Source organism: Garra rufa, unplaced genomic scaffold, assembly GCF_049309525.1.
Source record: "Garra rufa unplaced genomic scaffold, GarRuf1.0 hap1_unplaced_003, whole genome shotgun sequence".
Lineage (NCBI taxonomy): Eukaryota > Metazoa > Chordata > Actinopteri > Cypriniformes > Cyprinidae > Garra > Garra rufa.
Window position 1 is genome coordinate 1,818,170 of NW_027394278.1, and position 27,747 is coordinate 1,845,916.

Genomic DNA, 27,747 nt, shown 5'->3' on the forward strand with positions numbered 1-27,747 from the left:
AAGAATGAGACATAAAAGAAGATTGGTTTAAATAGATTTGGTTTATATACAAGGTTAACATAAAAGACTTTAAAACAACACGATAAAACTAGGTAAATGCTGTTAAAAGAATACAGTTCATTTGTCCATACCCTAAAAACAGTCCAAGAATCCTAGTGTGTTGATAAGTCCAATGTGAGTGTCCACCATTGTATATACAATCCACAGAAAGTGTAATCCAAAGTTTGCAGGTGGTGAATGGAAAGGTGAGCTCTAAAATTAGCAAACTCCTTAATCCAACAGTTTGGTGACTGTCCTTTGTTTGTCATGCTGCTCTCTTATACAGTTGTACTTCCTGCTTCCTGTCATGTGTCTAGTCACATGGCAGGCCAACCATCCATTTATTTAAGACACACACACACTTAAAATGTTAAGAGCAATAAAATGGCCTAAAAAAACATGTAAAACACTTAACACTCTATAATACATTTAAATGATTGTAATAAATAGAGCGGTAAAACACGTCTTTCTAAAAGCCAGCATATTATATAAATAGTGAAGAAAAGGCAAAAGCTTACAGCACCTGGTATTCCCAGGCGGTCTCCCTTCCAGAGTTACAAGATTAAAATGGGGTCAGATTTAACTGTGAGAGATGACTAGTGGTTAAAAGAATGAGACATAAAAGAAGATTGGTTTAAATAGATTTGGTTTATATACAAGGTTCACATAAAAGACTTTAAAACAACACGATAAAACTAGGTAAATGCTGTTAAAAGAATACAGTTCATTTGTCCATACCCTAAAAACAGTCCAAGAATCCCAGTGTGTTGATAAGTCCAATGTGAGTGTCCACCATTGTATATACAATCCACAGAAAGTGTAATCCAAAGTTTGCAGGTGGTGAATGGAAAGGTGAGCTCTAAAATTAGCAACTCCTTAATCCAACAGTTTGGTGACTTTTTTTGTCATGCTGCTCTCTTATACAGTTGTACTTCCTGCTTCCTGTCATGTGTCTAGTCACATGGCAGGCCAACCATCCATTTATTAAAGACACACACACACTTAAAATGTTAAGAGTAATAAAATGGCCTAAAAAACATGTAAAACACTTAACACTCTATAATACATTTAAATGATTGTAATAAATAGAGCGGTAAAACACGTCTTTCTAAAAGCCAGCATATTATATAAATAGTGAAGAAAAGGCAAAAGCTTACAGCACCTGGTATTCCCAGGCGGTCTCCCATCCAAGTACTAACCAGGCCCGACGCTGCTTTGCTTCCGAGATCAGACGAGATCGGGCGGTCTCAGCGCAGTATGGCCGTAAGCGAGGGCTGCTCCAAAAAGTGGGCTATTTAAAGATCAGCCTCCGTAAAAGCCAGCATATTATATAAATAGTGAAGAAAAGGCAAAAGCTTACAGCACCTGGTATTCCCAGGCGGTCTCCCATCCAGAGTTACAAGATTAAAATGGGGTCAGATTTAACTGTGAGAGATGAGTAGTGGTTAAAAGAATGAGACATAAAAGAAGATTGGTTTAAATAGATTTGGTTTATATACAAGGTTAACATAAAAGACTTTAAAACAACACGATAAAACTAGGTAAATGCTGTTAAAAGAATACAGTTCATTTGTCCATACCCTAAAAACAGTCCAAGAATCCTAGTGTGTTGATAAGTCCAATGTGAGTGTCCACCATTGTATATACAATCCACAGAAAGTGTAATCCAAAGTTTGCAGGTGGTGAATGGAAAGGTGAGCTCTAAAATTAGCAAACTCCTTAATCCAACAGTTTGGTGACTGTCCTTTGTTTGTCATGCTGCTCTCTTATACAGTTGTACTTCCTGCTTCCTGTCATGTGTCTAGTCACATGGCAGGCCAACCATCCATTTATTTAAGACACACACACACTTAAAATGTTAAGAGCAATAAAATGGCCTAAAAAAACATGTAAAACACTTAACACTCTATAATACATTTAAATGATTGTAATAAATAGAGCGGTAAAACACGTCTTTCTAAAAGCCAGCATATTATATAAATAGTGAAGAAAAGGCAAAAGCTTACAGCACCTGGTATTCCCAGGCGGTCTCCCATCCAGAGTTACAAGATTAAAATGGGGTCAGATTTAACTGTGAGAGATGACTAGTGGTTAAAAGAATGAGACATAAAAGAAGATTGGTTTAAATAGATTTGGTTTATATACAAGGTTCACATAAAAGACTTTAAAACAACACGATAAAACTAGGTAAATGCTGTTAAAAGAATACAGTTCATTTGTCCATACCCTAAAAACAGTCCAAGAATCCCAGTGTGTTGATAAGTCCAATGTGAGTGTCCACCATTGTATATACAATCCACAGAAAGTGTAATCCAAAGTTTGCAGGTGGTGAATGGAAAGGTGAGCTCTAAAATTAGCAAACTCCTTAATCCAACAGTTTGGTGACTGTCCTTTGTTTGTCATGCTGCTCTCTTATACAGTTGTACTTCCTGCTTCCTGTCATGTGTCTAGTCACATGGCAGGCCAACCATCCATTTATTTAAGACACACACACACTTAAAATGTTAAGAGCAATAAAATGGCCTAAAAAAACAAGTAAAACACTTAACACTCTATAATACATTTAAATGATTGTAATAAATAGAGCGGTAAAACACGTCTTTCTAAAAGCCAGCATATTATATAAATAGTGAAGAAAAGGCAAAAGCTTACAGCACCTGGTATTCCCAGGCGGTCTCCCATCCAGAGTTACAAGATTAAAATGGGGTCAGATTTAACTGTGAGAGATGACTAGTGGTTAAAAGAATGAGACATAAAAGAAGATTGGTTTAAATAGATTTGGTTTATATACAAGGTTCACATAAAAGACTTTAAAACAACACGATAAAACTAGGTAAATGCTGTTAAAAGAATACAGTTCATTTGTCCATACCCTAAAAACAGTCCAAGAATCCCAGTGTGTTGATAAGTCCAATGTGAGTGTCCACCATTGTATATACAATCCACAGAAAGTGTAATCCAAAGTTTGCAGGTGGTGAATGGAAAGGTGAGCTCTAAAATTAGCAACTCCTTAATCCAACAGTTTGGTGACTTTTTTTGTCATGCTGCTCTCTTATACAGTTGTACTTCCTGCTTCCTGTCATGTGTCTAGTCACATGGCAGGCCAACCATCCATTTATTAAAGACACACACACACACTTAAAATGTTAAGAGTAATAAAATGGCCTAAAAAACATGTAAAACACTTAACACTCTATAATACATTTAAATGATTGTAATAAATAGAGCGGTAAAACACGTCTTTCTAAAAGCCAGCATATTATATAAATAGTGAAGAAAAGGCAAAAGCTTACAGCACCTGGTATTCCCAGGCGGTCTCCCATCCAAGTACTAACCAGGCCCGACGCTGCTTTGCTTCCGAGATCAGACGAGATCGGGCGGTCTCAGCGCAGTATGGCCGTAAGCGAGTACTGCTCCAAAAAGTGGGCTATTTATAGATCAGCCTCCGTAAAAGCCATCTTATTATATAAATAGTGAAGAAAAGGCAAAAGCTTACAGCACCTGGTATTCCCAGGGGGTCTCCCATCCAAGTACTAACCAGGCCCGACGCTGCTTTGCTTCCGAGATCGGGCGCACTCAGCGCAGTATGGCCGTAAGCGAGGACTGCTCCAAAAAGTGGGTTATTTATAGATCAGCCTCCGTAAAAGCCATCATATTATATAAATAGTGAAGAAAAGGCAAAAGTTTACAGCACCTGGTATTCCCAGGCGGTCTCCCATCCAGAGTTACAACATTAAAATGGGGTCAGAATTAACTGTGAGAGATGACTAGTGGTTAAAAGAATGAGACATAAAAGAAGATTGGTTTAAATAGATTTGGTTTTTATACAAGGTTCACATAAAAGACTTTAAAACAACACGATAAAACTAGGTAAATGCTGTTAAAAGAATACAGTTCATTTGTCCATACCCTAAAAACAGTCCAAGAATCCCAGTGTGTTGATAAGTCCAATGTGAGTGTCCACCATTGTATATACAATCCACAGAAAGTGTAATCCAAAGTTTGCAGGTGGTGAATGGAAAGGTGAGCTCTAAAATTAGCAACTCCTTAATCCAACAGTTTGGTGACTTTTTTTGTCATGCTGCTCTCTTATACAGTTGTACTTCCTGCTTCCTGTCATGTGTCTAGTCACATGGCAGGCCAACCATCCATTTATTAAAGACACACACACACTTAAAATGTTAAGAGTAATAAAATGGCCTAAAAAACATGTAAAACACTTAACACTCTATAATACATTTAAATGATTGTAATAAATAGAGCGGTAAAACAAGTCTTTCTAAAAGCCAGCATATTATATAAATAGTGAAGAAAAGGCAAAAGCTTACAGCACCTGGTATTCCCAGGCGGTCTCCCATCCAAGTACTAACCAGGCCCGACGCTGCTTTGCTTCCGAGATCAGACGAGATCGGGCGGTCTCAGCGCAGTATGGCCGTAAGCGAGGGCGCTCCAAAAAGTGGGCTATTTAAAGATCAGCCTCCGTAAAAGCCAGCATATTATATAAATAGTGAAGAAAAGGCAAAAGCTTACAGCACCTGGTATTCCCAGGCGGTCTCCCATCCAGAGTTACAAGATTAAAATGGGGTCAGATTTAACTGTGAGAGATGAGTAGTGGTTAAAAGAATGAGACATAAAAGAAGATTGGTTTAAATAGATTTGGTTTATATACAAGGTTAACATAAAAGACTTTAAAACAACACGATAAAACTAGGTAAATGCTGTTAAAAGAATACAGTTCATTTGTCCATACCCTAAAAACAGTCCAAGAATCCTAGTGTGTTGATAAGTCCAATGTGAGTGTCCACCATTGTATATACAATCCACAGAAAGTGTAATCCAAAGTTTGCAGGTGGTGAATGGAAAGGTGAGCTCTAAAATTAGCAAACTCCTTAATCCAACAGTTTGGTGACTGTCCTTTGTTTGTCATGCTGCTCTCTTATACAGTTGTACTTCCTGCTTCCTGTCATGTGTCTAGTCACATGGCAGGCCAACCATCCATTTATTTAAGACACACACACACTTAAAATGTTAAGAGCAATAAAATGGCCTAAAAAAACATGTAAAACACTTAACACTCTATAATACATTTAAATGATTGTAATAAATAGAGCGGTAAAACACGTCTTTCTAAAAGCCAGCATATTATATAAATAGTGAAGAAAAGGCAAAAGCTTACAGCACCTGGTATTCCCAGGCGGTCTCCCATCCAGAGTTACAAGATTAAAATGGGGTCAGATTTAACTGTGAGAGATGACTAGTGGTTAAAAGAATGAGACATAAAAGAAGATTGGTTTAAATAGATTTGGTTTATATACAAGGTTCACATAAAAGACTTTAAAACAACACGATAAAACTAGGTAAATGCTGTTAAAAGAATACAGTTCATTTGTCCATACCCTAAAAACAGTCCAAGAATCCCAGTGTGTTGATAAGTCCAATGTGAGTGTCCACCATTGTATATACAATCCACAGAAAGTGTAATCCAAAGTTTGCAGGTGGTGAATGGAAAGGTGAGCTCTAAAATTAGCAACTCCTTAATCCAACAGTTTGGTGACTTTTTTTGTCATGCTGCTCTCTTATACAGTTGTACTTCCTGCTTCCTGTCATGTGTCTAGTCACATGGCAGGCCAACCATCCATTTATTAAAGACACACACACACACTTAAAATGTTAAGAGTAATAAAATGGCCTAAAAAACATGTAAAACACTTAACACTCTATAATACATTTAAATGATTGTAATAAATAGAGCGGTAAAACACGTCTTTCTAAAAGCCAGCATATTATATAAATAGTGAAGAAAAGGCAAAAGCTTACAGCACCTGGTATTCCCAGGCGGTCTCCCATCCAAGTACTAACCAGGCCCGACGCTGCTTTGCTTCCGAGATCAGACGAGATCGGGCGGTCTCAGCGCAGTATGGCCGTAAGCGAGTACTGCTCCAAAAAGTGGGCTATTTATAGATCAGCCTCCGTAAAAGCCATCTTATTATATAAATAGTGAAGAAAAGGCAAAAGCTTACAGCACCTGGTATTCCCAGGGGGTCTCCCATCCAAGTACTAACCAGGCCCGACGCTGCTTTGCTTCCGAGATCGGGCGCACTCAGCGCAGTATGGCCGTAAGCGAGGACTGCTCCAAAAAGTGGGTTATTTATAGATCAGCCTCCGTAAAAGCCATCATATTATATAAATAGTGAAGAAAAGGCAAAAGTTTACAGCACCTGGTATTCCCAGGCGGTCTCCCATCCAGAGTTACAACATTAAAATGGGGTCAGAATTAACTGTGAGAGATGACTAGTGGTTAAAAGAATGAGACATAAAAGAAGATTGGTTTAAATAGATTTGGTTTTTATACAAGGTTCACATAAAAGACTTTAAAACAACACGATAAAACTAGGTAAATGCTGTTAAAAGAATACAGTTCATTTGTCCATACCCTAAAAACAGTCCAAGAATCCCAGTGTGTTGATAAGTCCAATGTGAGTGTCCACCATTGTATATACAATCCACAGAAAGTGTAATCCAAAGTTTGCAGGTGGTGAATGGAAAGGTGAGCTCTAAAATTAGCAACTCCTTAATCCAACAGTTTGGTGACTTTTTTTGTCATGCTGCTCTCTTATACAGTTGTACTTCCTGCTTCCTGTCATGTGTCTAGTCACATGGCAGGCCAACCATCCATTTATTAAAGACACACACACACTTAAAATGTTAAGAGTAATAAAATGGCCTAAAAAACATGTAAAACACTTAACACTCTATAATACATTTAAATGATTGTAATAAATAGAGCGGTAAAACAAGTCTTTCTAAAAGCCAGCATATTATATAAATAGTGAAGAAAAGGCAAAAGCTTACAGCACCTGGTATTCCCAGGCGGTCTCCCATCCAAGTACTAACCAGGCCCGACGCTGCATTGCTTCCGAGATCAGACGAGATCGGGCGGTCTCAGCGCAGTATGGCCGTAAGCGAGGGCGCTCCAAAAAGTGGGCTATTTAAAGATCAGCCTCCGTAAAAGCCAGCATATTATATAAATAGTGAAGAAAAGGCAAAAGCTTACAGCACCTGGTATTCCCAGGCGGTCTCCCATCCAGAGTTACAAGATTAAAATGGGGTCAGATTTAACTGTGAGAGATGAGTAGTGGTTAAAAGAATGAGACATAAAAGAAGATTGGTTTAAATAGATTTGGTTTATATACAAGGTTAACATAAAAGACTTTAAAACAACACGATAAAACTAGGTAAATGCTGTTAAAAGAATACAGTTCATTTGTCCATACCCTAAAAACAGTCCAAGAATCCTAGTGTGTTGATAAGTCCAATGTGAGTGTCCACCATTGTATATACAATCCACAGAAAGTGTAATCCAAAGTTTGCAGGTGGTGAATGGAAAGGTGAGCTCTAAAATTAGCAAACTCCTTAATCCAACAGTTTGGTGACTGTCCTTTGTTTGTCATGCTGCTCTCTTATACAGTTGTACTTCCTGCTTCCTGTCATGTGTCTAGTCACATGGCAGGCCAACCATCCATTTATTTAAGACACACACACACTTAAAATGTTAAGAGCAATAAAATGGCCTAAAAAAACATGTAAAACACTTAACACTCTATAATACATTTAAATGATTGTAATAAATAGAGCGGTAAAACACGTCTTTCTAAAAGCCAGCATATTATATAAATAGTGAAGAAAAGGCAAAAGCTTACAGCACCTGGTATTCCCAGGCGGTCTCCCTTCCAGAGTTACAAGATTAAAATGGGGTCAGATTTAACTGTGAGAGATGACTAGTGGTTAAAAGAATGAGACATAAAAGAAGATTGGTTTAAATAGATTTGGTTTATATACAAGGTTCACATAAAAGACTTTAAAACAACACGATAAAACTAGGTAAATGCTGTTAAAAGAATACAGTTCATTTGTCCATACCCTAAAAACAGTCCAAGAATCCCAGTGTGTTGATAAGTCCAATGTGAGTGTCCACCATTGTATATACAATCCACAGAAAGTGTAATCCAAAGTTTGCAGGTGGTGAATGGAAAGGTGAGCTCTAAAATTAGCAACTCCTTAATCCAACAGTTTGGTGACTTTTTTTGTCATGCTGCTCTCTTATACAGTTGTACTTCCTGCTTCCTGTCATGTGTCTAGTCACATGGCAGGCCAACCATCCATTTATTAAAGACACACACACACTTAAAATGTTAAGAGTAATAAAATGGCCTAAAAAACATGTAAAACACTTAACACTCTATAATACATTTAAATGATTGTAATAAATAGAGCGGTAAAACACGTCTTTCTAAAAGCCAGCATATTATATAAATAGTGAAGAAAAGGCAAAAGCTTACAGCACCTGGTATTCCCAGGCGGTCTCCCATCCAAGTACTAACCAGGCCCGACGCTGCTTTGCTTCCGAGATCAGACGAGATCGGGCGGTCTCAGCGCAGTATGGCCGTAAGCGAGGGCTGCTCCAAAAAGTGGGCTATTTAAAGATCAGCCTCCGTAAAAGCCAGCATATTATATAAATAGTGAAGAAAAGGCAAAAGCTTACAGCACCTGGTATTCCCAGGCGGTCTCCCATCCAGAGTTACAAGATTAAAATGGGGTCAGATTTAACTGTGAGAGATGAGTAGTGGTTAAAAGAATGAGACATAAAAGAAGATTGGTTTAAATAGATTTGGTTTATATACAAGGTTAACATAAAAGACTTTAAAACAACACGATAAAACTAGGTAAATGCTGTTAAAAGAATACAGTTCATTTGTCCATACCCTAAAAACAGTCCAAGAATCCTAGTGTGTTGATAAGTCCAATGTGAGTGTCCACCATTGTATATACAATCCACAGAAAGTGTAATCCAAAGTTTGCAGGTGGTGAATGGAAAGGTGAGCTCTAAAATTAGCAAACTCCTTAATCCAACAGTTTGGTGACTGTCCTTTGTTTGTCATGCTGCTCTCTTATACAGTTGTACTTCCTGCTTCCTGTCATGTGTCTAGTCACATGGCAGGCCAACCATCCATTTATTTAAGACACACACACACTTAAAATGTTAAGAGCAATAAAATGGCCTAAAAAAACATGTAAAACACTTAACACTCTATAATACATTTAAATGATTGTAATAAATAGAGCGGTAAAACACGTCTTTCTAAAAGCCAGCATATTATATAAATAGTGAAGAAAAGGCAAAAGCTTACAGCACCTGGTATTCCCAGGCGGTCTCCCATCCAGAGTTACAAGATTAAAATGGGGTCAGATTTAACTGTGAGAGATGACTAGTGGTTAAAAGAATGAGACATAAAAGAAGATTGGTTTAAATAGATTTGGTTTATATACAAGGTTCACATAAAAGACTTTAAAACAACACGATAAAACTAGGTAAATGCTGTTAAAAGAATACAGTTCATTTGTCCATACCCTAAAAACAGTCCAAGAATCCCAGTGTGTTGATAAGTCCAATGTGAGTGTCCACCATTGTATATACAATCCACAGAAAGTGTAATCCAAAGTTTGCAGGTGGTGAATGGAAAGGTGAGCTCTAAAATTAGCAAACTCCTTAATCCAACAGTTTGGTGACTGTCCTTTGTTTGTCATGCTGCTCTCTTATACAGTTGTACTTCCTGCTTCCTGTCATGTGTCTAGTCACATGGCAGGCCAACCATCCATTTATTTAAGACACACACACACTTAAAATGTTAAGAGCAATAAAATGGCCTAAAAAAACAAGTAAAACACTTAACACTCTATAATACATTTAAATGATTGTAATAAATAGAGCGGTAAAACACGTCTTTCTAAAAGCCAGCATATTATATAAATAGTGAAGAAAAGGCAAAAGCTTACAGCACCTGGTATTCCCAGGCGGTCTCCCATCCAGAGTTACAAGATTAAAATGGGGTCAGATTTAACTGTGAGAGATGACTAGTGGTTAAAAGAATGAGACATAAAAGAAGATTGGTTTAAATAGATTTGGTTTATATACAAGGTTCACATAAAAGACTTTAAAACAACACGATAAAACTAGGTAAATGCTGTTAAAAGAATACAGTTCATTTGTCCATACCCTAAAAACAGTCCAAGAATCCCAGTGTGTTGATAAGTCCAATGTGAGTGTCCACCATTGTATATACAATCCACAGAAAGTGTAATCCAAAGTTTGCAGGTGGTGAATGGAAAGGTGAGCTCTAAAATTAGCAACTCCTTAATCCAACAGTTTGGTGACTTTTTTTGTCATGCTGCTCTCTTATACAGTTGTACTTCCTGCTTCCTGTCATGTGTCTAGTCACATGGCAGGCCAACCATCCATTTATTAAAGACACACACACACACTTAAAATGTTAAGAGTAATAAAATGGCCTAAAAAACATGTAAAACACTTAACACTCTATAATACATTTAAATGATTGTAATAAATAGAGCGGTAAAACACGTCTTTCTAAAAGCCAGCATATTATATAAATAGTGAAGAAAAGGCAAAAGCTTACAGCACCTGGTATTCCCAGGCGGTCTCCCATCCAAGTACTAACCAGGCCCGACGCTGCTTTGCTTCCGAGATCAGACGAGATCGGGCGGTCTCAGCGCAGTATGGCCGTAAGCGAGTACTGCTCCAAAAAGTGGGCTATTTATAGATCAGCCTCCGTAAAAGCCATCTTATTATATAAATAGTGAAGAAAAGGCAAAAGCTTACAGCACCTGGTATTCCCAGGGGGTCTCCCATCCAAGTACTAACCAGGCCCGACGCTGCTTTGCTTCCGAGATCGGGCGCACTCAGCGCAGTATGGCCGTAAGCGAGGACTGCTCCAAAAAGTGGGTTATTTATAGATCAGCCTCCGTAAAAGCCATCATATTATATAAATAGTGAAGAAAAGGCAAAAGTTTACAGCACCTGGTATTCCCAGGCGGTCTCCCATCCAGAGTTACAACATTAAAATGGGGTCAGAATTAACTGTGAGAGATGACTAGTGGTTAAAAGAATGAGACATAAAAGAAGATTGGTTTAAATAGATTTGGTTTTTATACAAGGTTCACATAAAAGACTTTAAAACAACACGATAAAACTAGGTAAATGCTGTTAAAAGAATACAGTTCATTTGTCCATACCCTAAAAACAGTCCAAGAATCCCAGTGTGTTGATAAGTCCAATGTGAGTGTCCACCATTGTATATACAATCCACAGAAAGTGTAATCCAAAGTTTGCAGGTGGTGAATGGAAAGGTGAGCTCTAAAATTAGCAACTCCTTAATCCAACAGTTTGGTGACTTTTTTTGTCATGCTGCTCTCTTATACAGTTGTACTTCCTGCTTCCTGTCATGTGTCTAGTCACATGGCAGGCCAACCATCCATTTATTAAAGACACACACACACTTAAAATGTTAAGAGTAATAAAATGGCCTAAAAAACATGTAAAACACTTAACACTCTATAATACATTTAAATGATTGTAATAAATAGAGCGGTAAAACAAGTCTTTCTAAAAGCCAGCATATTATATAAATAGTGAAGAAAAGGCAAAAGCTTACAGCACCTGGTATTCCCAGGCGGTCTCCCATCCAAGTACTAACCAGGCCCGACGCTGCTTTGCTTCCGAGATCAGACGAGATCGGGCGGTCTCAGCGCAGTATGGCCGTAAGCGAGGGCGCTCCAAAAAGTGGGCTATTTAAAGATCAGCCTCCGTAAAAGCCAGCATATTATATAAATAGTGAAGAAAAGGCAAAAGCTTACAGCACCTGGTATTCCCAGGCGGTCTCCCATCCAGAGTTACAAGATTAAAATGGGGTCAGATTTAACTGTGAGAGATGAGTAGTGGTTAAAAGAATGAGACATAAAAGAAGATTGGTTTAAATAGATTTGGTTTATATACAAGGTTAACATAAAAGACTTTAAAACAACACGATAAAACTAGGTAAATGCTGTTAAAAGAATACAGTTCATTTGTCCATACCCTAAAAACAGTCCAAGAATCCTAGTGTGTTGATAAGTCCAATGTGAGTGTCCACCATTGTATATACAATCCACAGAAAGTGTAATCCAAAGTTTGCAGGTGGTGAATGGAAAGGTGAGCTCTAAAATTAGCAAACTCCTTAATCCAACAGTTTGGTGACTGTCCTTTGTTTGTCATGCTGCTCTCTTATACAGTTGTACTTCCTGCTTCCTGTCATGTGTCTAGTCACATGGCAGGCCAACCATCCATTTATTTAAGACACACACACACTTAAAATGTTAAGAGCAATAAAATGGCCTAAAAAAACATGTAAAACACTTAACACTCTATAATACATTTAAATGATTGTAATAAATAGAGCGGTAAAACACGTCTTTCTAAAAGCCAGCATATTATATAAATAGTGAAGAAAAGGCAAAAGCTTACAGCACCTGGTATTCCCAGGCGGTCTCCCATCCAGAGTTACAAGATTAAAATGGGGTCAGATTTAACTGTGAGAGATGACTAGTGGTTAAAAGAATGAGACATAAAAGAAGATTGGTTTAAATAGATTTGGTTTATATACAAGGTTCACATAAAAGACTTTAAAACAACACGATAAAACTAGGTAAATGCTGTTAAAAGAATACAGTTCATTTGTCCATACCCTAAAAACAGTCCAAGAATCCCAGTGTGTTGATAAGTCCAATGTGAGTGTCCACCATTGTATATACAATCCACAGAAAGTGTAATCCAAAGTTTGCAGGTGGTGAATGGAAAGGTGAGCTCTAAAATTAGCAACTCCTTAATCCAACAGTTTGGTGACTTTTTTTGTCATGCTGCTCTCTTATACAGTTGTACTTCCTGCTTCCTGTCATGTGTCTAGTCACATGGCAGGCCAACCATCCATTTATTAAAGACACACACACACACTTAAAATGTTAAGAGTAATAAAATGGCCTAAAAAACATGTAAAACACTTAACACTCTATAATACATTTAAATGATTGTAATAAATAGAGCGGTAAAACACGTCTTTCTAAAAGCCAGCATATTATATAAATAGTGAAGAAAAGGCAAAAGCTTACAGCACCTGGTATTCCCAGGCGGTCTCCCATCCAAGTACTAACCAGGCCCGACGCTGCTTTGCTTCCGAGATCAGACGAGATCGGGCGGTCTCAGCGCAGTATGGCCGTAAGCGAGTACTGCTCCAAAAAGTGGGCTATTTATAGATCAGCCTCCGTAAAAGCCATCTTATTATATAAATAGTGAAGAAAAGGCAAAAGCTTACAGCACCTGGTATTCCCAGGGGGTCTCCCATCCAAGTACTAACCAGGCCCGACGCTGCTTTGCTTCCGAGATCGGGCGCACTCAGCGCAGTATGGCCGTAAGCGAGGACTGCTCCAAAAAGTGGGTTATTTATAGATCAGCCTCCGTAAAAGCCATCATATTATATAAATAGTGAAGAAAAGGCAAAAGTTTACAGCACCTGGTATTCCCAGGCGGTCTCCCATCCAGAGTTACAACATTAAAATGGGGTCAGAATTAACTGTGAGAGATGACTAGTGGTTAAAAGAATGAGACATAAAAGAAGATTGGTTTAAATAGATTTGGTTTTTATACAAGGTTCACATAAAAGACTTTAAAACAACACGATAAAACTAGGTAAATGCTGTTAAAAGAATACAGTTCATTTGTCCATACCCTAAAAACAGTCCAAGAATCCCAGTGTGTTGATAAGTCCAATGTGAGTGTCCACCATTGTATATACAATCCACAGAAAGTGTAATCCAAAGTTTGCAGGTGGTGAATGGAAAGGTGAGCTCTAAAATTAGCAACTCCTTAATCCAACAGTTTGGTGACTTTTTTTGTCATGCTGCTCTCTTATACAGTTGTACTTCCTGCTTCCTGTCATGTGTCTAGTCACATGGCAGGCCAACCATCCATTTATTAAAGACACACACACACTTAAAATGTTAAGAGTAATAAAATGGCCTAAAAAACATGTAAAACACTTAACACTCTATAATACATTTAAATGATTGTAATAAATAGAGCGGTAAAACAAGTCTTTCTAAAAGCCAGCATATTATATAAATAGTGAAGAAAAGGCAAAAGCTTACAGCACCTGGTATTCCCAGGCGGTCTCCCATCCAAGTACTAACCAGGCCCGACGCTGCATTGCTTCCGAGATCAGACGAGATCGGGCGGTCTCAGCGCAGTATGGCCGTAAGCGAGGGCGCTCCAAAAAGTGGGCTATTTAAAGATCAGCCTCCGTAAAAGCCAGCATATTATATAAATAGTGAAGAAAAGGCAAAAGCTTACAGCACCTGGTATTCCCAGGCGGTCTCCCATCCAGAGTTACAAGATTAAAATGGGGTCAGATTTAACTGTGAGAGATGAGTAGTGGTTAAAAGAATGAGACATAAAAGAAGATTGGTTTAAATAGATTTGGTTTATATACAAGGTTAACATAAAAGACTTTAAAACAACACGATAAAACTAGGTAAATGCTGTTAAAAGAATACAGTTCATTTGTCCATACCCTAAAAACAGTCCAAGAATCCTAGTGTGTTGATAAGTCCAATGTGAGTGTCCACCATTGTATATACAATCCACAGAAAGTGTAATCCAAAGTTTGCAGGTGGTGAATGGAAAGGTGAGCTCTAAAATTAGCAAACTCCTTAATCCAACAGTTTGGTGACTGTCCTTTGTTTGTCATGCTGCTCTCTTATACAGTTGTACTTCCTGCTTCCTGTCATGTGTCTAGTCACATGGCAGGCCAACCATCCATTTATTTAAGACACACACACACTTAAAATGTTAAGAGCAATAAAATGGCCTAAAAAAACATGTAAAACACTTAACACTCTATAATACATTTAAATGATTGTAATAAATAGAGCGGTAAAACACGTCTTTCTAAAAGCCAGCATATTATATAAATAGTGAAGAAAAGGCAAAAGCTTACAGCACCTGGTATTCCCAGGCGGTCTCCCTTCCAGAGTTACAAGATTAAAATGGGGTCAGATTTAACTGTGAGAGATGACTAGTGGTTAAAAGAATGAGACATAAAAGAAGATTGGTTTAAATAGATTTGGTTTATATACAAGGTTCACATAAAAGACTTTAAAACAACACGATAAAACTAGGTAAATGCTGTTAAAAGAATACAGTTCATTTGTCCATACCCTAAAAACAGTCCAAGAATCCCAGTGTGTTGATAAGTCCAATGTGAGTGTCCACCATTGTATATACAATCCACAGAAAGTGTAATCCAAAGTTTGCAGGTGGTGAATGGAAAGGTGAGCTCTAAAATTAGCAACTCCTTAATCCAACAGTTTGGTGACTTTTTTTGTCATGCTGCTCTCTTATACAGTTGTACTTCCTGCTTCCTGTCATGTGTCTAGTCACATGGCAGGCCAACCATCCATTTATTAAAGACACACACACACTTAAAATGTTAAGAGTAATAAAATGGCCTAAAAAACATGTAAAACACTTAACACTCTATAATACATTTAAATGATTGTAATAAATAGAGCGGTAAAACACGTCTTTCTAAAAGCCAGCATATTATATAAATAGTGAAGAAAAGGCAAAAGCTTACAGCACCTGGTATTCCCAGGCGGTCTCCCATCCAAGTACTAACCAGGCCCGACGCTGCTTTGCTTCCGAGATCAGACGAGATCGGGCGGTCTCAGCGCAGTATGGCCGTAAGCGAGGGCTGCTCCAAAAAGTGGGCTATTTAAAGATCAGCCTCCGTAAAAGCCAGCATATTATATAAATAGTGAAGAAAAGGCAAAAGCTTACAGCACCTGGTATTCCCAGGCGGTCTCCCATCCAGAGTTACAAGATTAAAATGGGGTCAGATTTAACTGTGAGAGATGAGTAGTGGTTAAAAGAATGAGACATAAAAGAAGATTGGTTTAAATAGATTTGGTTTATATACAAGGTTAACATAAAAGACTTTAAAACAACACGATAAAACTAGGTAAATGCTGTTAAAAGAATACAGTTCATTTGTCCATACCCTAAAAACAGTCCAAGAATCCTAGTGTGTTGATAAGTCCAATGTGAGTGTCCACCATTGTATATACAATCCACAGAAAGTGTAATCCAAAGTTTGCAGGTGGTGAATGGAAAGGTGAGCTCTAAAATTAGCAAACTCCTTAATCCAACAGTTTGGTGACTGTCCTTTGTTTGTCATGCTGCTCTCTTATACAGTTGTACTTCCTGCTTCCTGTCATGTGTCTAGTCACATGGCAGGCCAACCATCCATTTATTTAAGACACACACACACTTAAAATGTTAAGAGCAATAAAATGGCCTAAAAAAACATGTAAAACACTTAACACTCTATAATACATTTAAATGATTGTAATAAATAGAGCGGTAAAACACGTCTTTCTAAAAGCCAGCATATTATATAAATAGTGAAGAAAAGGCAAAAGCTTACAGCACCTGGTATTCCCAGGCGGTCTCCCATCCAAGTACTAACCAGGCCCGACGCTGCTTTGCTTCCGAGATCAGACGAGATCGGGCGGTCTCAGCGCAGTATGGCCGTAAGCGAGGGCTGCTCCAAAAAGTGGGCTATTTAAAGATCAGCCTCCGTAAAAGCCAGCATATTATATAAATAGTGAAGAAAAGGCAAAAGCTTACAGCACCTGGTATTCCCAGGCGGTCTCCCATCCAGAGTTACAAGATTAAAATGGGGTCAGATTTAACTGTGAGAGATGAGTAGTGGTTAAAAGAATGAGACATAAAAGAAGATTGGTTTAAATAGATTTGGTTTATATACAAGGTTAACATAAAAGACTTTAAAACAACACGATAAAACTAGGTAAATGCTGTTAAAAGAATACAGTTCATTTGTCCATACCCTAAAAACAGTCCAAGAATCCTAGTGTGTTGATAAGTCAAATGTGAGTGTCCACCATTGTATATACAATCCACAAAAAGTGTAATCCAAAGTTTGCAGGTGGTGAATGGAAAGGTGAGCTCTAAAATTAGCAAACTCCTTAATCCAACAGTTTGGTGACTGTCCTTTGTTTGTCATGCTGCTCTCTTATACAGTTGTACTTCCTGCTTCCTGTCATGTGTCTAGTCACATGGCAGGCCAACCATCCATTTATTTAAGACACACACACACTTAAAATGTTAAGAGCAATAAAATGGCCTAAAAAAACATGTAAAACACTTAACACTCTATAATACATTTAAATGATTGTAATAAATAGAGCGGTAAAACACGTCTTTCTAAAAGCCAGCATATTATATAAATAGTGAAGAAAAGGCAAAAGCTTACAGCACCTGGTATTCCCAGGCGGTCTCCCATCCAGAGTTACAAGATTAAAATGGGGTCAGATTTAACTGTGAGAGATGACTAGTGGTTAAAAGAATGAGACATAAAAGAAGATTGGTTTAAATAGATTTGGTTTATATACAAGGTTCACATAAAAGACTTTAAAACAACACGATAAAACTAGGTAAATGCTGTTAAAAGAATACAGTTCATTTGTCCATACCCTAAAAACAGTCCAAGAATCCCAGTGTGTTGATAAGTCCAATGTGAGTGTCCACCATTGTATATACAATCCACAGAAAGTGTAATCCAAAGTTTGCAGGTGGTGAATGGAAAGGTGAGCTCTAAAATTAGCAAACTCCTTAATCCAACAGTTTGGTGACTGTCCTTTGTTTGTCATGCTGCTCTCTTATACAGTTGTACTTCCTGCTTCCTGTCATGTGTCTAGTCACATGGCAGGCCAACCATCCATTTATTTAAGACACACACACACTTAAAATGTTAAGAGCAATAAAATGGCCTAAAAAAACAAGTAAAACACTTAACACTCTATAATACATTTAAATGATTGTAATAAATAGAGCGGTAAAACACGTCTTTCTAAAAGCCAGCATATTATATAAATAGTGAAGAAAAGGCAAAAGCTTACAGCACCTGGTATTCCCAGGCGGTCTCCCATCCAGAGTTACAAGATTAAAATGGGGTCAGATTTAACTGTGAGAGATGACTAGTGGTTAAAAGAATGAGACATAAAAGAAGATTGGTTTAAATAGATTTGGTTTATATACAAGGTTCACATAAAAGACTTTAAAACAACACGATAAAACTAGGTAAATGCTGTTAAAAGAATACAGTTCATTTGTCCATACCCTAAAAACAGTCCAAGAATCCCAGTGTGTTGATAAGTCCAATGTGAGTGTCCACCATTGTATATACAATCCACAGAAAGTGTAATCCAAAGTTTGCAGGTGGTGAATGGAAAGGTGAGCTCTAAAATTAGCAACTCCTTAATCCAACAGTTTGGTGACTTTTTTTGTCATGCTGCTCTCTTATACAGTTGTACTTCCTGCTTCCTGTCATGTGTCTAGTCACATGGCAGGCCAACCATCCATTTATTAAAGACACACACACACACTTAAAATGTTAAGAGTAATAAAATGGCCTAAAAAACATGTAAAACACTTAACACTCTATAATACATTTAAATGATTGTAATAAATAGAGCGGTAAAACACGTCTTTCTAAAAGCCAGCATATTATATAAATAGTGAAGAAAAGGCAAAAGCTTACAGCACCTGGTATTCCCAGGCGGTCTCCCATCCAAGTACTAACCAGGCCCGACGCTGCTTTGCTTCCGAGATCAGACGAGATCGGGCGGTCTCAGCGCAGTATGGCCGTAAGCGAGTACTGCTCCAAAAAGTGGGCTATTTATAGATCAGCCTCCGTAAAAGCCATCTTATTATATAAATAGTGAAGAAAAGGCAAAAGCTTACAGCACCTGGTATTCCCAGGGGGTCTCCCATCCAAGTACTAACCAGGCCCGACGCTGCTTTGCTTCCGAGATCGGGCGCACTCAGCGCAGTATGGCCGTAAGCGAGGACTGCTCCAAAAAGTGGGTTATTTATAGATCAGCCTCCGTAAAAGCCATCATATTATATAAATAGTGAAGAAAAGGCAAAAGTTTACAGCACCTGGTATTCCCAGGCGGTCTCCCATCCAGAGTTACAACATTAAAATGGGGTCAGAATTAACTGTGAGAGATGACTAGTGGTTAAAAGAATGAGACATAAAAGAAGATTGGTTTAAATAGATTTGGATTTTATACAAGGTTCACATAAAAGACTTTAAAACAACACGATAAAACTAGGTAAATGCTGTTAAAAGAATACAGTTCATTTGTCCATACCCTAAAAACAGTCCAAGAATCCCAGTGTGTTGATAAGTCCAATGTGAGTGTCCACCATTGTATATACAATCCACAGAAAGTGTAATCCAAAGTTTGCAGGTGGTGAATGGAAAGGTGAGCTCTAAAATTAGCAACTCCTTAATCCAACAGTTTGGTGACTTTTTTTGTCATGCTGCTCTCTTATACAGTTGTACTTCCTGCTTCCTGTCATGTGTCTAGTCACATGGCAGGCCAACCATCCATTTATTAAAGACACACACACACTTAAAATGTTAAGAGTAATAAAATGGCCTAAAAAACATGTAAAACACTTAACACTCTATAATACATTTAAATGATTGTAATAAATAGAGCGGTAAAACAAGTCTTTCTAAAAGCCAGCATATTATATAAATAGTGAAGAAAAGGCAAAAGCTTACAGCACCTGGTATTCCCAGGCGGTCTCCCATCCAAGTACTAACCAGGCCCGACGCTGCATTGCTTCCGAGATCAGACGAGATCGGGCGGTCTCAGCGCAGTATGGCCGTAAGCGAGGGCGCTCCAAAAAGTGGGCTATTTAAAGATCAGCCTCCGTAAAAGCCAGCATATTATATAAATAGTGAAGAAAAGGCAAAAGCTTACAGCACCTGGTATTCCCAGGCGGTCTCCCATCCAGAGTTACAAGATTAAAATGGGGTCAGATTTAACTGTGAGAGATGAGTAGTGGTTAAAAGAATGAGACATAAAAGAAGATTGGTTTAAATAGATTTGGTTTATATACAAGGTTAACATAAAAGACTTTAAAACAACACGATAAAACTAGGTAAATGCTGTTAAAAGAATACAGTTCATTTGTCCATACCCTAAAAACAGTCCAAGAATCCTAGTGTGTTGATAAGTCCAATGTGAGTGTCCACCATTGTATATACAATCCACAGAAAGTGTAATCCAAAGTTTGCAGGTGGTGAATGGAAAGGTGAGCTCTAAAATTAGCAAACTCCTTAATCCAACAGTTTGGTGACTGTCCTTTGTTTGTCATGCTGCTCTCTTATACAGTTGTACTTCCTGCTTCCTGTCATGTGTCTAGTCACATGGCAGGCCAACCATCCATTTATTTAAGACACACACACACTTAAAATGTTAAGAGCAATAAAATGGCCTAAAAAAACATGTAAAACACTTAACACTCTATAATACATTTAAATGATTGTAATAAATAGAGCGGTAAAACACGTCTTTCTAAAAGCCAGCATATTATATAAATAGTGAAGAAAAGGCAAAAGCTTACAGCACCTGGTATTCCCAGGCGGTCTCCCTTCCAGAGTTACAAGATTAAAATGGGGTCAGATTTAACTGTGAGAGATGACTAGTGGTTAAAAGAATGAGACATAAAAGAAGATTGGTTTAAATAGATTTGGTTTATATACAAGGTTCACATAAAAGACTTTAAAACAACACGATAAAACTAGGTAAATGCTGTTAAAAGAATACAGTTCATTTGTCCATACCCTAAAAACAGTCCAAGAATCCCAGTGTGTTGATAAGTCCAATGTGAGTGTCCACCATTGTATATACAATCCACAGAAAGTGTAATCCAAAGTTTGCAGGTGGTGAATGGAAAGGTGAGCTCTAAAATTAGCAACTCCTTAATCCAACAGTTTGGTGACTTTTTTTGTCATGCTGCTCTCTTATACAGTTGTACTTCCTGCTTCCTGTCATGTGTCTAGTCACATGGCAGGCCAACCATCCATTTATTAAAGACACACACACACTTAAAATGTTAAGAGTAATAAAATGGCCTAAAAAACATGTAAAACACTTAACACTCTATAATACATTTAAATGATTGTAATAAATAGAGCGGTAAAACACGTCTTTCTAAAAGCCAGCATATTATATAAATAGTGAAGAAAAGGCAAAAGCTTACAGCACCTGGTATTCCCAGGCGGTCTCCCATCCAAGTACTAACCAGGCCCGACGCTGCTTTGCTTCCGAGATCAGACGAGATCGGGCGGTCTCAGCGCAGTATGGCCGTAAGCGAGGGCTGCTCCAAAAAGTGGGCTATTTAAAGATCAGCCTCCGTAAAAGCCAGCATATTATATAAATAGTGAAGAAAAGGCAAAAGCTTACAGCACCTGGTATTCCCAGGCGGTCTCCCATCCAGAGTTACAAGATTAAAATGGGGTCAGATTTAACTGTGAGAGATGAGTAGTGGTTAAAAGAATGAGACATAAAAGAAGATTGGTTTAAATAGATTTGGTTTATATACAAGGTTAACATAAAAGACTTTAAAACAACACGATAAAACTAGGTAAATGCTGTTAAAAGAATACAGTTCATTTGTCCATACCCTAAAAACAGTCCAAGAATCCTAGTGTGTTGATAAGTCCAATGTGAGTGTCCACCATTGTATATACAATCCACAGAAAGTGTAATCCAAAGTTTGCAGGTGGTGAATGGAAAGGTGAGCTCTAAAATTAGCAAACTCCTTAATCCAACAGTTTGGTGACTGTCCTTTGTTTGTCATGCTGCTCTCTTATACAGTTGTACTTCCTGCTTCCTGTCATGTGTCTAGTCACATGGCAGGCCAACCATCCATTTATTTAAGACACACACACACTTAAAATGTTAAGAGCAATAAAATGGCCTAAAAAAACATGTAAAACACTTAACACTCTATAATACATTTAAATGATTGTAATAAATAGAGCGGTAAAACACGTCTTTCTAAAAGCCAGCATATTATATAAATAGTGAAGAAAAGGCAAAAGCTTACAGCACCTGGTATTCCCAGGCGGTCTCCCATCCAAGTACTAACCAGGCCCGACGCTGCTTTGCTTCCGAGATCAGACGAGATCGGGCGGTCTCAGCGCAGTATGGCCGTAAGCGAGGGCTGCTCCAAAAAGTGGGCTATTTAAAGATCAGCCTCCGTAAAAGCCAGCATATTATATAAATAGTGAAGAAAAGGCAAAAGCTTACAGCACCTGGTATTCCCAGGCGGTCTCCCATCCAGAGTTACAAGATTAAAATGGGGTCAGATTTAACTGTGAGAGATGAGTAGTGGTTAAAAGAATGAGACATAAAAGAAGATTGGTTTAAATAGATTTGGTTTATATACAAGGTTAACATAAAAGACTTTAAAACAACACGATAAAACTAGGTAAATGCTGTTAAAAGAATACAGTTCATTTGTCCATACCCTAAAAACAGTCCAAGAATCCTAGTGTGTTGATAAGTCAAATGTGAGTGTCCACCATTGTATATACAATCCACAAAAAGTGTAATCCAAAGTTTGCAGGTGGTGAATGGAAAGGTGAGCTCTAAAATTAGCAAACTCCTTAATCCAACAGTTTGGTGACTGTCCTTTGTTTGTCATGCTGCTCTCTTATACAGTTGTACTTCCTGCTTCCTGTCATGTGTCTAGTCACATGGCAGGCCAACCATCCATTTATTTAAGACACACACACACTTAAAATGTTAAGAGCAATAAAATGGCCTAAAAAAACATGTAAAACACTTAACACTCTATAATACATTTAAATGATTGTAATAAATAGAGCGGTAAAACACGTCTTTCTAAAAGCCAGCATATTATATAAATAGTGAAGAAAAGGCAAAAGCTTACAGCACCTGGTATTCCCAGGCGGTCTCCCATCCAAGTACTAACCAGGCCCGACGCTGCTTTGCTTCCGAGATCAGACGAGATCGGGCGGTCTCAGCGCAGTATGGCCGTAAGCGAGGGCTGCTCCAAAAAGTGGGCTATTTAAAGATCAGCCTCCGTAAAAGCCAGCATATTATATAAATAGTGAAGAAAAGGCAAAAGCTTACAGCACCTGGTATTCCCAGGCGGTCTCCCATCCAGAGTTACAAGATTAAAATGGGGTCAGATTTAACTGTGAGAGATGAGTAGTGGTTAAAAGAATGAGACATAAAAGAAGATTGGTTTAAATAGATTTGGTTTATATACAAGGTTAACATAAAAGACTTTAAAACAACACGATAAAACTAGGTAAATGCTGTTAAAAGAATACAGTTCATTTGTCCATACCCTAAAAACAGTCCAAGAATCCTAGTGTGTTGATAAGTCAAATGTGAGTGTCCACCATTGTATATACAATCCACAAAAAGTGTAATCCAAAGTTTGCAGGTGGTGAATGGAAAGGTGAGCTCTAAAATTAGCAAACTCCTTAATCCAACAGTTTGGTGACTGTCCTTTGTTTGTCATGCTGCTCTCTTATACAGTTGTACTTCCTGCTTCCTGTCATGTGTCTAGTCACATGGCAGGCCAACCATCCATTTATTTAAGACACACACACACTTAAAATGTTAAGAGCAATAAAATGGCCTAAAAAAACATGTAAAACACTTAACACTCTATAATACATTTAAATGATTGTAATAAATAGAGCGGTAAAACACGTCTTTCTAAAAGCCAGCATATTATATAAATAGTGAAGAAAAGGCAAAAGCTTACAGCACCTGGTATTCCCAGGCGGTCTCCCATCCAGAGTTACAAGATTAAAATGGGGTCAGATTTAACTGTGAGAGATGACTAGTGGTTAAAAGAATGAGACATAAAAGAAGATTGGTTTAAATAGATTTGGTTTATATACAAGGTTCACATAAAAGACTTTAAAACAACACGATAAAACTAGGTAAATGCTGTTAAAAGAATACAGTTCATTTGTCCATACCCTAAAAACAGTCCAAGAATCCCAGTGTGTTGATAAGTCCAATGTGAGTGTCCACCATTGTATATACAATCCACAGAAAGTGTAATCCAAAGTTTGCAGGTGGTGAATGGAAAGGTGAGCTCTAAAATTAGCAAACTCCTTAATCCAACAGTTTGGTGACTGTCCTTTGTTTGTCATGCTGCTCTCTTATACAGTTGTACTTCCTGCTTCCTGTCATGTGTCTAGTCACATGGCAGGCCAACCATCCATTTATTTAAGACACACACACACTTAAAATGTTAAGAGCAATAAAATGGCCTAAAAAAACAAGTAAAACACTTAACACTCTATAATACATTTAAATGATTGTAATAAATAGAGCGGTAAAACACGTCTTTCTAAAAGCCAGCATATTATATAAATAGTGAAGAAAAGGCAAAAGCTTACAGCACCTGGTATTCCCAGGCGGTCTCCCATCCAGAGTTACAAGATTAAAATGGGGTCAGATTTAACTGTGAGAGATGACTAGTGGTTAAAAGAATGAGACATAAAAGAAGATTGGTTTAAATAGATTTGGTTTATATACAAGGTTCACATAAAAGACTTTAAAACAACACGATAAAACTAGGTAAATGCTGTTAAAAGAATACAGTTCATTTGTCCATACCCTAAAAACAGTCCAAGAATCCCAGTGTGTTGATAAGTCCAATGTGAGTGTCCACCATTGTATATACAATCCACAGAAAGTGTAATCCAAAGTTTGCAGGTGGTGAATGGAAAGGTGAGCTCTAAAATTAGCAACTCCTTAATCCAACAGTTTGGTGACTTTTTTTGTCATGCTGCTCTCTTATACAGTTGTACTTCCTGCTTCCTGTCATGTGTCTAGTCACATGGCAGGCCAACCATCCATTTATTAAAGACACACACACACACTTAAAATGTTAAGAGTAATAAAATGGCCTAAAAAACATGTAAAACACTTAACACTCTATAATACATTTAAATGATTGTAATAAATAGAGCGGTAAAACACGTCTTTCTAAAAGCCAGCATATTATATAAATAGTGAAGAAAAGGCAAAAGCTTACAGCACCTGGTATTCCCAGGCGGTCTCCCATCCAAGTACTAACCAGGCCCGACGCTGCTTTGCTTCCGAGATCAGACGAGATCGGGCGGTCTCAGCGCAGTATGGCCGTAAGCGAGTACTGCTCCAAAAAGTGGGCTATTTATAGATCAGCCTCCGTAAAAGCCATCTTATTATATAAATAGTGAAGAAAAGGCAAAAGCTTACAGCACCTGGTATTCCCAGGGGGTCTCCCATCCAAGTACTAACCAGGCCCGACGCTGCTTTGCTTCCGAGATCGGGCGCACTCAGCGCAGTATGGCCGTAAGCGAGGACTGCTCCAAAAAGTGGGTTATTTATAGATCAGCCTCCGTAAAAGCCATCATATTATATAAATAGTGAAGAAAAGGCAAAAGTTTACAGCACCTGGTATTCCCAGGCGGTCTCCCATCCAGAGTTACAACATTAAAATGGGGTCAGAATTAACTGTGAGAGATGACTAGTGGTTAAAAGAATGAGACATAAAAGAAGATTGGTTTAAATAGATTTGGTTTTTATACAAGGTTCACATAAAAGACTTTAAAACAACACGATAAAACTAGGTAAATGCTGTTAAAAGAATACAGTTCATTTGTCCATACCCTAAAAACAGTCCAAGAATCCCAGTGTGTTGATAAGTCCAATGTGAGTGTCCACCATTGTATATACAATCCACAGAAAGTGTAATCCAAAGTTTGCAGGTGGTGAATGGAAAGGTGAGCTCTAAAATTAGCAACTCCTTAATCCAACAGTTTGGTGACTTTTTTTGTCATGCTGCTCTCTTATACAGTTGTACTTCCTGCTTCCTGTCATGTGTCTAGTCACATGGCAGGCCAACCATCCATTTATTAAAGACACACACACACTTAAAATGTTAAGAGTAATAAAATGGCCTAAAAAACATGTAAAACACTTAACACTCTATAATACATTTAAATGATTGTAATAAATAGAGCGGTAAAACAAGTCTTTCTAAAAGCCAGCATATTATATAAATAGTGAAGAAAAGGCAAAAGCTTACAGCACCTGGTATTCCCAGGCGGTCTCCCATCCAAGTACTAACCAGGCCCGACGCTGCTTTGCTTCCGAGATCAGACGAGATCGGGCGGTCTCAGCGCAGTATGGCCGTAAGCGAGGGCGCTCCAAAAAGTGGGCTATTTAAAGATCAGCCTCCGTAAAAGCCAGCATATTATATAAATAGTGAAGAAAAGGCAAAAGCTTACAGCACCTGGTATTCCCAGGCGGTCTCCCATCCAGAGTTACAAGATTAAAATGGGGTCAGATTTAACTGTGAGAGATGAGTAGTGGTTAAAAGAATGAGACATAAAAGAAGATTGGTTTAAATAAATTTGGTTTATATACAAGGTTAACATAAAAGACTTTAAAACAACACGATAAAACTAGGTAAATGCTGTTAAAAGAATACAGTTCATTTGTCCATACCCTAAAAACAGTCCAAGAATCCTAGTGTGTTGATAAGTCCAATGTGAGTGTCCACCATTGTATATACAATCCACAGAAAGTGTAATCCAAAGTTTGCAGGTGGTGAATGGAAAGGTGAGCTCTAAAATTAGCAAACTCCTTAATCCAACAGTTTGGTGACTGTCCTTTGTTTGTCATGCTGCTCTCTTATACAGTTGTACTTCCTGCTTCCTGTCATGTGTCTAGTCACATGGCAGGCCAACCATCCATTTATTTAAGACACACACACACTTAAAATGTTAAGAGCAATAAAATGGCCTAAAAAAACATGTAAAACACTTAACACTCTATAATACATTTAAATGATTGTAATAAATAGAGCGGTAAAACACGTCTTTCTAAAAGCCAGCATATTATATAAATAGTGAAGAAAAGGCAAAAGCTTACAGCACCTGGTATTCCCAGGCGGTCTCCCATCCAGAGTTACAAGATTAAAATGGGGTCAGATTTAACTGTGAGAGATGACTAGTGGTTAAAAGAATGAGACATAAAAGAAGATTGGTTTAAATAGATTTGGTTTATTTACAAGGTTCACATAAAAGACTTTAAAACAACACGATAAAACTAGGTAAATGCTGTTAAAAGAATACAGTTCATTTGTCCATACCCTAAAAACAGTCCAAGAATCCCAGTGTGTTGATAAGTCCAATGTGAGTGTCCACCATTGTATATACAATCCACAGAAAGTGTAATCCAAAGTTTGCAGGTGGTGAATGGAAAGGTGAGCTCTAAAATTAGCAACTCCTTAATCCAACAGTTTGGTGACTTTTTTTGTCATGCTGCTCTCTTATACAGTTGTACTTCCTGCTTCCTGTCATGTGTCTAGTCACATGGCAGGCCAACCATCCATTTATTAAAGACACACACACACACTTAAAATGTTAAGAGTAATAAAATGGCCTAAAAAACATGTAAAACACTTAACACTCTATAATACATTTAAATGATTGTAATAAATAGAGCGGTAAAACACGTCTTTCTAAAAGCCAGCATATTATATAAATAGTGAAGAAAAGGCAAAAGCTTACAGCACCTGGTATTCCCAGGCGGTCTCCCATCCAAGTACTAACCAGGCCCGACGCTGTTTTGCTTCCGAGATCAGACGAGATCGGGCGGTCTCAGCGCAGTATGGCCGTAAGCGAGTACTGCTCCAAAAAGTGGGCTATTTATAGATCAGCCTCCGTAAAAGCCATCTTATTATATAAATAGTGAAGAAAAGGCAAAAGCTTACAGCACCTGGTATTCCCAGGGGGTCTCCCATCCAAGTACTAACCAGGCCCGACGCTGCTTTGCTTCCGAGATCGGGCGCACTCAGCGCAGTATGGCCGTAAGCGAGGACTGCTCCAAAAA

General features: G+C 38.1%; 20 non-coding genes and 7 pseudogenes across 20 annotated transcripts; all 27 read right to left on the reverse strand.

Annotated features, from left to right (window-relative positions):
* Window positions 1-1,189: 1,189 nt before the first annotated feature.
* On the reverse strand, window positions 1,190-1,308 carry LOC141310087 (5S ribosomal RNA). The gene has a single exon (XR_012347634.1). It is a non-coding gene; the product is annotated as a 5S ribosomal RNA (ribosomal RNA).
* A 2,017-nt stretch (window positions 1,309-3,325) lies between these two features.
* On the reverse strand, window positions 3,326-3,444 carry LOC141310088 (5S ribosomal RNA). Its single transcript, XR_012347635.1, has one exon. It is a non-coding gene; the product is annotated as a 5S ribosomal RNA (ribosomal RNA).
* Window positions 3,445-3,528: 84 nt separating this feature from the next.
* Window positions 3,529-3,637, reverse strand: LOC141310467 (5S ribosomal RNA; annotated as a pseudogene).
* Window positions 3,638-4,360: 723 nt separating this feature from the next.
* Window positions 4,361-4,479, reverse strand: LOC141310089 (5S ribosomal RNA). Its single transcript, XR_012347636.1, has one exon. It is a non-coding gene; the product is annotated as a 5S ribosomal RNA (ribosomal RNA).
* Window positions 4,480-5,849: 1,370 nt separating this feature from the next.
* LOC141310090 (5S ribosomal RNA) lies at window positions 5,850-5,968 on the reverse strand. The gene has a single exon (XR_012347637.1). It is a non-coding gene; the product is annotated as a 5S ribosomal RNA (ribosomal RNA).
* Window positions 5,969-6,052: 84 nt separating this feature from the next.
* LOC141310468 (5S ribosomal RNA) lies at window positions 6,053-6,161 on the reverse strand (annotated as a pseudogene).
* Window positions 6,162-6,884: 723 nt separating this feature from the next.
* On the reverse strand, window positions 6,885-7,003 carry LOC141310385 (5S ribosomal RNA). Its single transcript, XR_012347929.1, has one exon. It is a non-coding gene; the product is annotated as a 5S ribosomal RNA (ribosomal RNA).
* Window positions 7,004-8,371: 1,368 nt separating this feature from the next.
* On the reverse strand, window positions 8,372-8,490 carry LOC141310091 (5S ribosomal RNA). Its single transcript, XR_012347638.1, has one exon. It is a non-coding gene; the product is annotated as a 5S ribosomal RNA (ribosomal RNA).
* Window positions 8,491-10,507: 2,017 nt separating this feature from the next.
* LOC141310094 (5S ribosomal RNA) lies at window positions 10,508-10,626 on the reverse strand. The gene has a single exon (XR_012347639.1). It is a non-coding gene; the product is annotated as a 5S ribosomal RNA (ribosomal RNA).
* An 84-nt stretch (window positions 10,627-10,710) lies between these two features.
* On the reverse strand, window positions 10,711-10,819 carry LOC141310470 (5S ribosomal RNA; annotated as a pseudogene).
* A 723-nt stretch (window positions 10,820-11,542) lies between these two features.
* Window positions 11,543-11,661, reverse strand: LOC141310095 (5S ribosomal RNA). The gene has a single exon (XR_012347640.1). It is a non-coding gene; the product is annotated as a 5S ribosomal RNA (ribosomal RNA).
* A 1,370-nt stretch (window positions 11,662-13,031) lies between these two features.
* Window positions 13,032-13,150, reverse strand: LOC141310096 (5S ribosomal RNA). Its single transcript, XR_012347641.1, has one exon. It is a non-coding gene; the product is annotated as a 5S ribosomal RNA (ribosomal RNA).
* Window positions 13,151-13,234: 84 nt separating this feature from the next.
* Window positions 13,235-13,343, reverse strand: LOC141310471 (5S ribosomal RNA; annotated as a pseudogene).
* A 723-nt stretch (window positions 13,344-14,066) lies between these two features.
* Window positions 14,067-14,185, reverse strand: LOC141310386 (5S ribosomal RNA). Its single transcript, XR_012347931.1, has one exon. It is a non-coding gene; the product is annotated as a 5S ribosomal RNA (ribosomal RNA).
* Window positions 14,186-15,553: 1,368 nt separating this feature from the next.
* LOC141310097 (5S ribosomal RNA) lies at window positions 15,554-15,672 on the reverse strand. Its single transcript, XR_012347642.1, has one exon. It is a non-coding gene; the product is annotated as a 5S ribosomal RNA (ribosomal RNA).
* Window positions 15,673-16,402: 730 nt separating this feature from the next.
* On the reverse strand, window positions 16,403-16,521 carry LOC141310099 (5S ribosomal RNA). Its single transcript, XR_012347645.1, has one exon. It is a non-coding gene; the product is annotated as a 5S ribosomal RNA (ribosomal RNA).
* Window positions 16,522-18,538: 2,017 nt separating this feature from the next.
* On the reverse strand, window positions 18,539-18,657 carry LOC141310100 (5S ribosomal RNA). The gene has a single exon (XR_012347646.1). It is a non-coding gene; the product is annotated as a 5S ribosomal RNA (ribosomal RNA).
* Window positions 18,658-18,741: 84 nt separating this feature from the next.
* On the reverse strand, window positions 18,742-18,850 carry LOC141310472 (5S ribosomal RNA; annotated as a pseudogene).
* Window positions 18,851-19,573: 723 nt separating this feature from the next.
* LOC141310387 (5S ribosomal RNA) lies at window positions 19,574-19,692 on the reverse strand. Its single transcript, XR_012347932.1, has one exon. It is a non-coding gene; the product is annotated as a 5S ribosomal RNA (ribosomal RNA).
* A 1,368-nt stretch (window positions 19,693-21,060) lies between these two features.
* On the reverse strand, window positions 21,061-21,179 carry LOC141310101 (5S ribosomal RNA). Its single transcript, XR_012347647.1, has one exon. It is a non-coding gene; the product is annotated as a 5S ribosomal RNA (ribosomal RNA).
* A 730-nt stretch (window positions 21,180-21,909) lies between these two features.
* LOC141310102 (5S ribosomal RNA) lies at window positions 21,910-22,028 on the reverse strand. Its single transcript, XR_012347648.1, has one exon. It is a non-coding gene; the product is annotated as a 5S ribosomal RNA (ribosomal RNA).
* A 730-nt stretch (window positions 22,029-22,758) lies between these two features.
* LOC141310103 (5S ribosomal RNA) lies at window positions 22,759-22,877 on the reverse strand. The gene has a single exon (XR_012347649.1). It is a non-coding gene; the product is annotated as a 5S ribosomal RNA (ribosomal RNA).
* Window positions 22,878-24,894: 2,017 nt separating this feature from the next.
* LOC141310106 (5S ribosomal RNA) lies at window positions 24,895-25,013 on the reverse strand. Its single transcript, XR_012347651.1, has one exon. It is a non-coding gene; the product is annotated as a 5S ribosomal RNA (ribosomal RNA).
* An 84-nt stretch (window positions 25,014-25,097) lies between these two features.
* On the reverse strand, window positions 25,098-25,206 carry LOC141310474 (5S ribosomal RNA; annotated as a pseudogene).
* A 723-nt stretch (window positions 25,207-25,929) lies between these two features.
* LOC141310107 (5S ribosomal RNA) lies at window positions 25,930-26,048 on the reverse strand. The gene has a single exon (XR_012347652.1). It is a non-coding gene; the product is annotated as a 5S ribosomal RNA (ribosomal RNA).
* Window positions 26,049-27,418: 1,370 nt separating this feature from the next.
* Window positions 27,419-27,537, reverse strand: LOC141310266 (5S ribosomal RNA). Its single transcript, XR_012347811.1, has one exon. It is a non-coding gene; the product is annotated as a 5S ribosomal RNA (ribosomal RNA).
* An 84-nt stretch (window positions 27,538-27,621) lies between these two features.
* LOC141310475 (5S ribosomal RNA) lies at window positions 27,622-27,730 on the reverse strand (annotated as a pseudogene).
* Window positions 27,731-27,747: the final 17 nt, after the last annotated feature.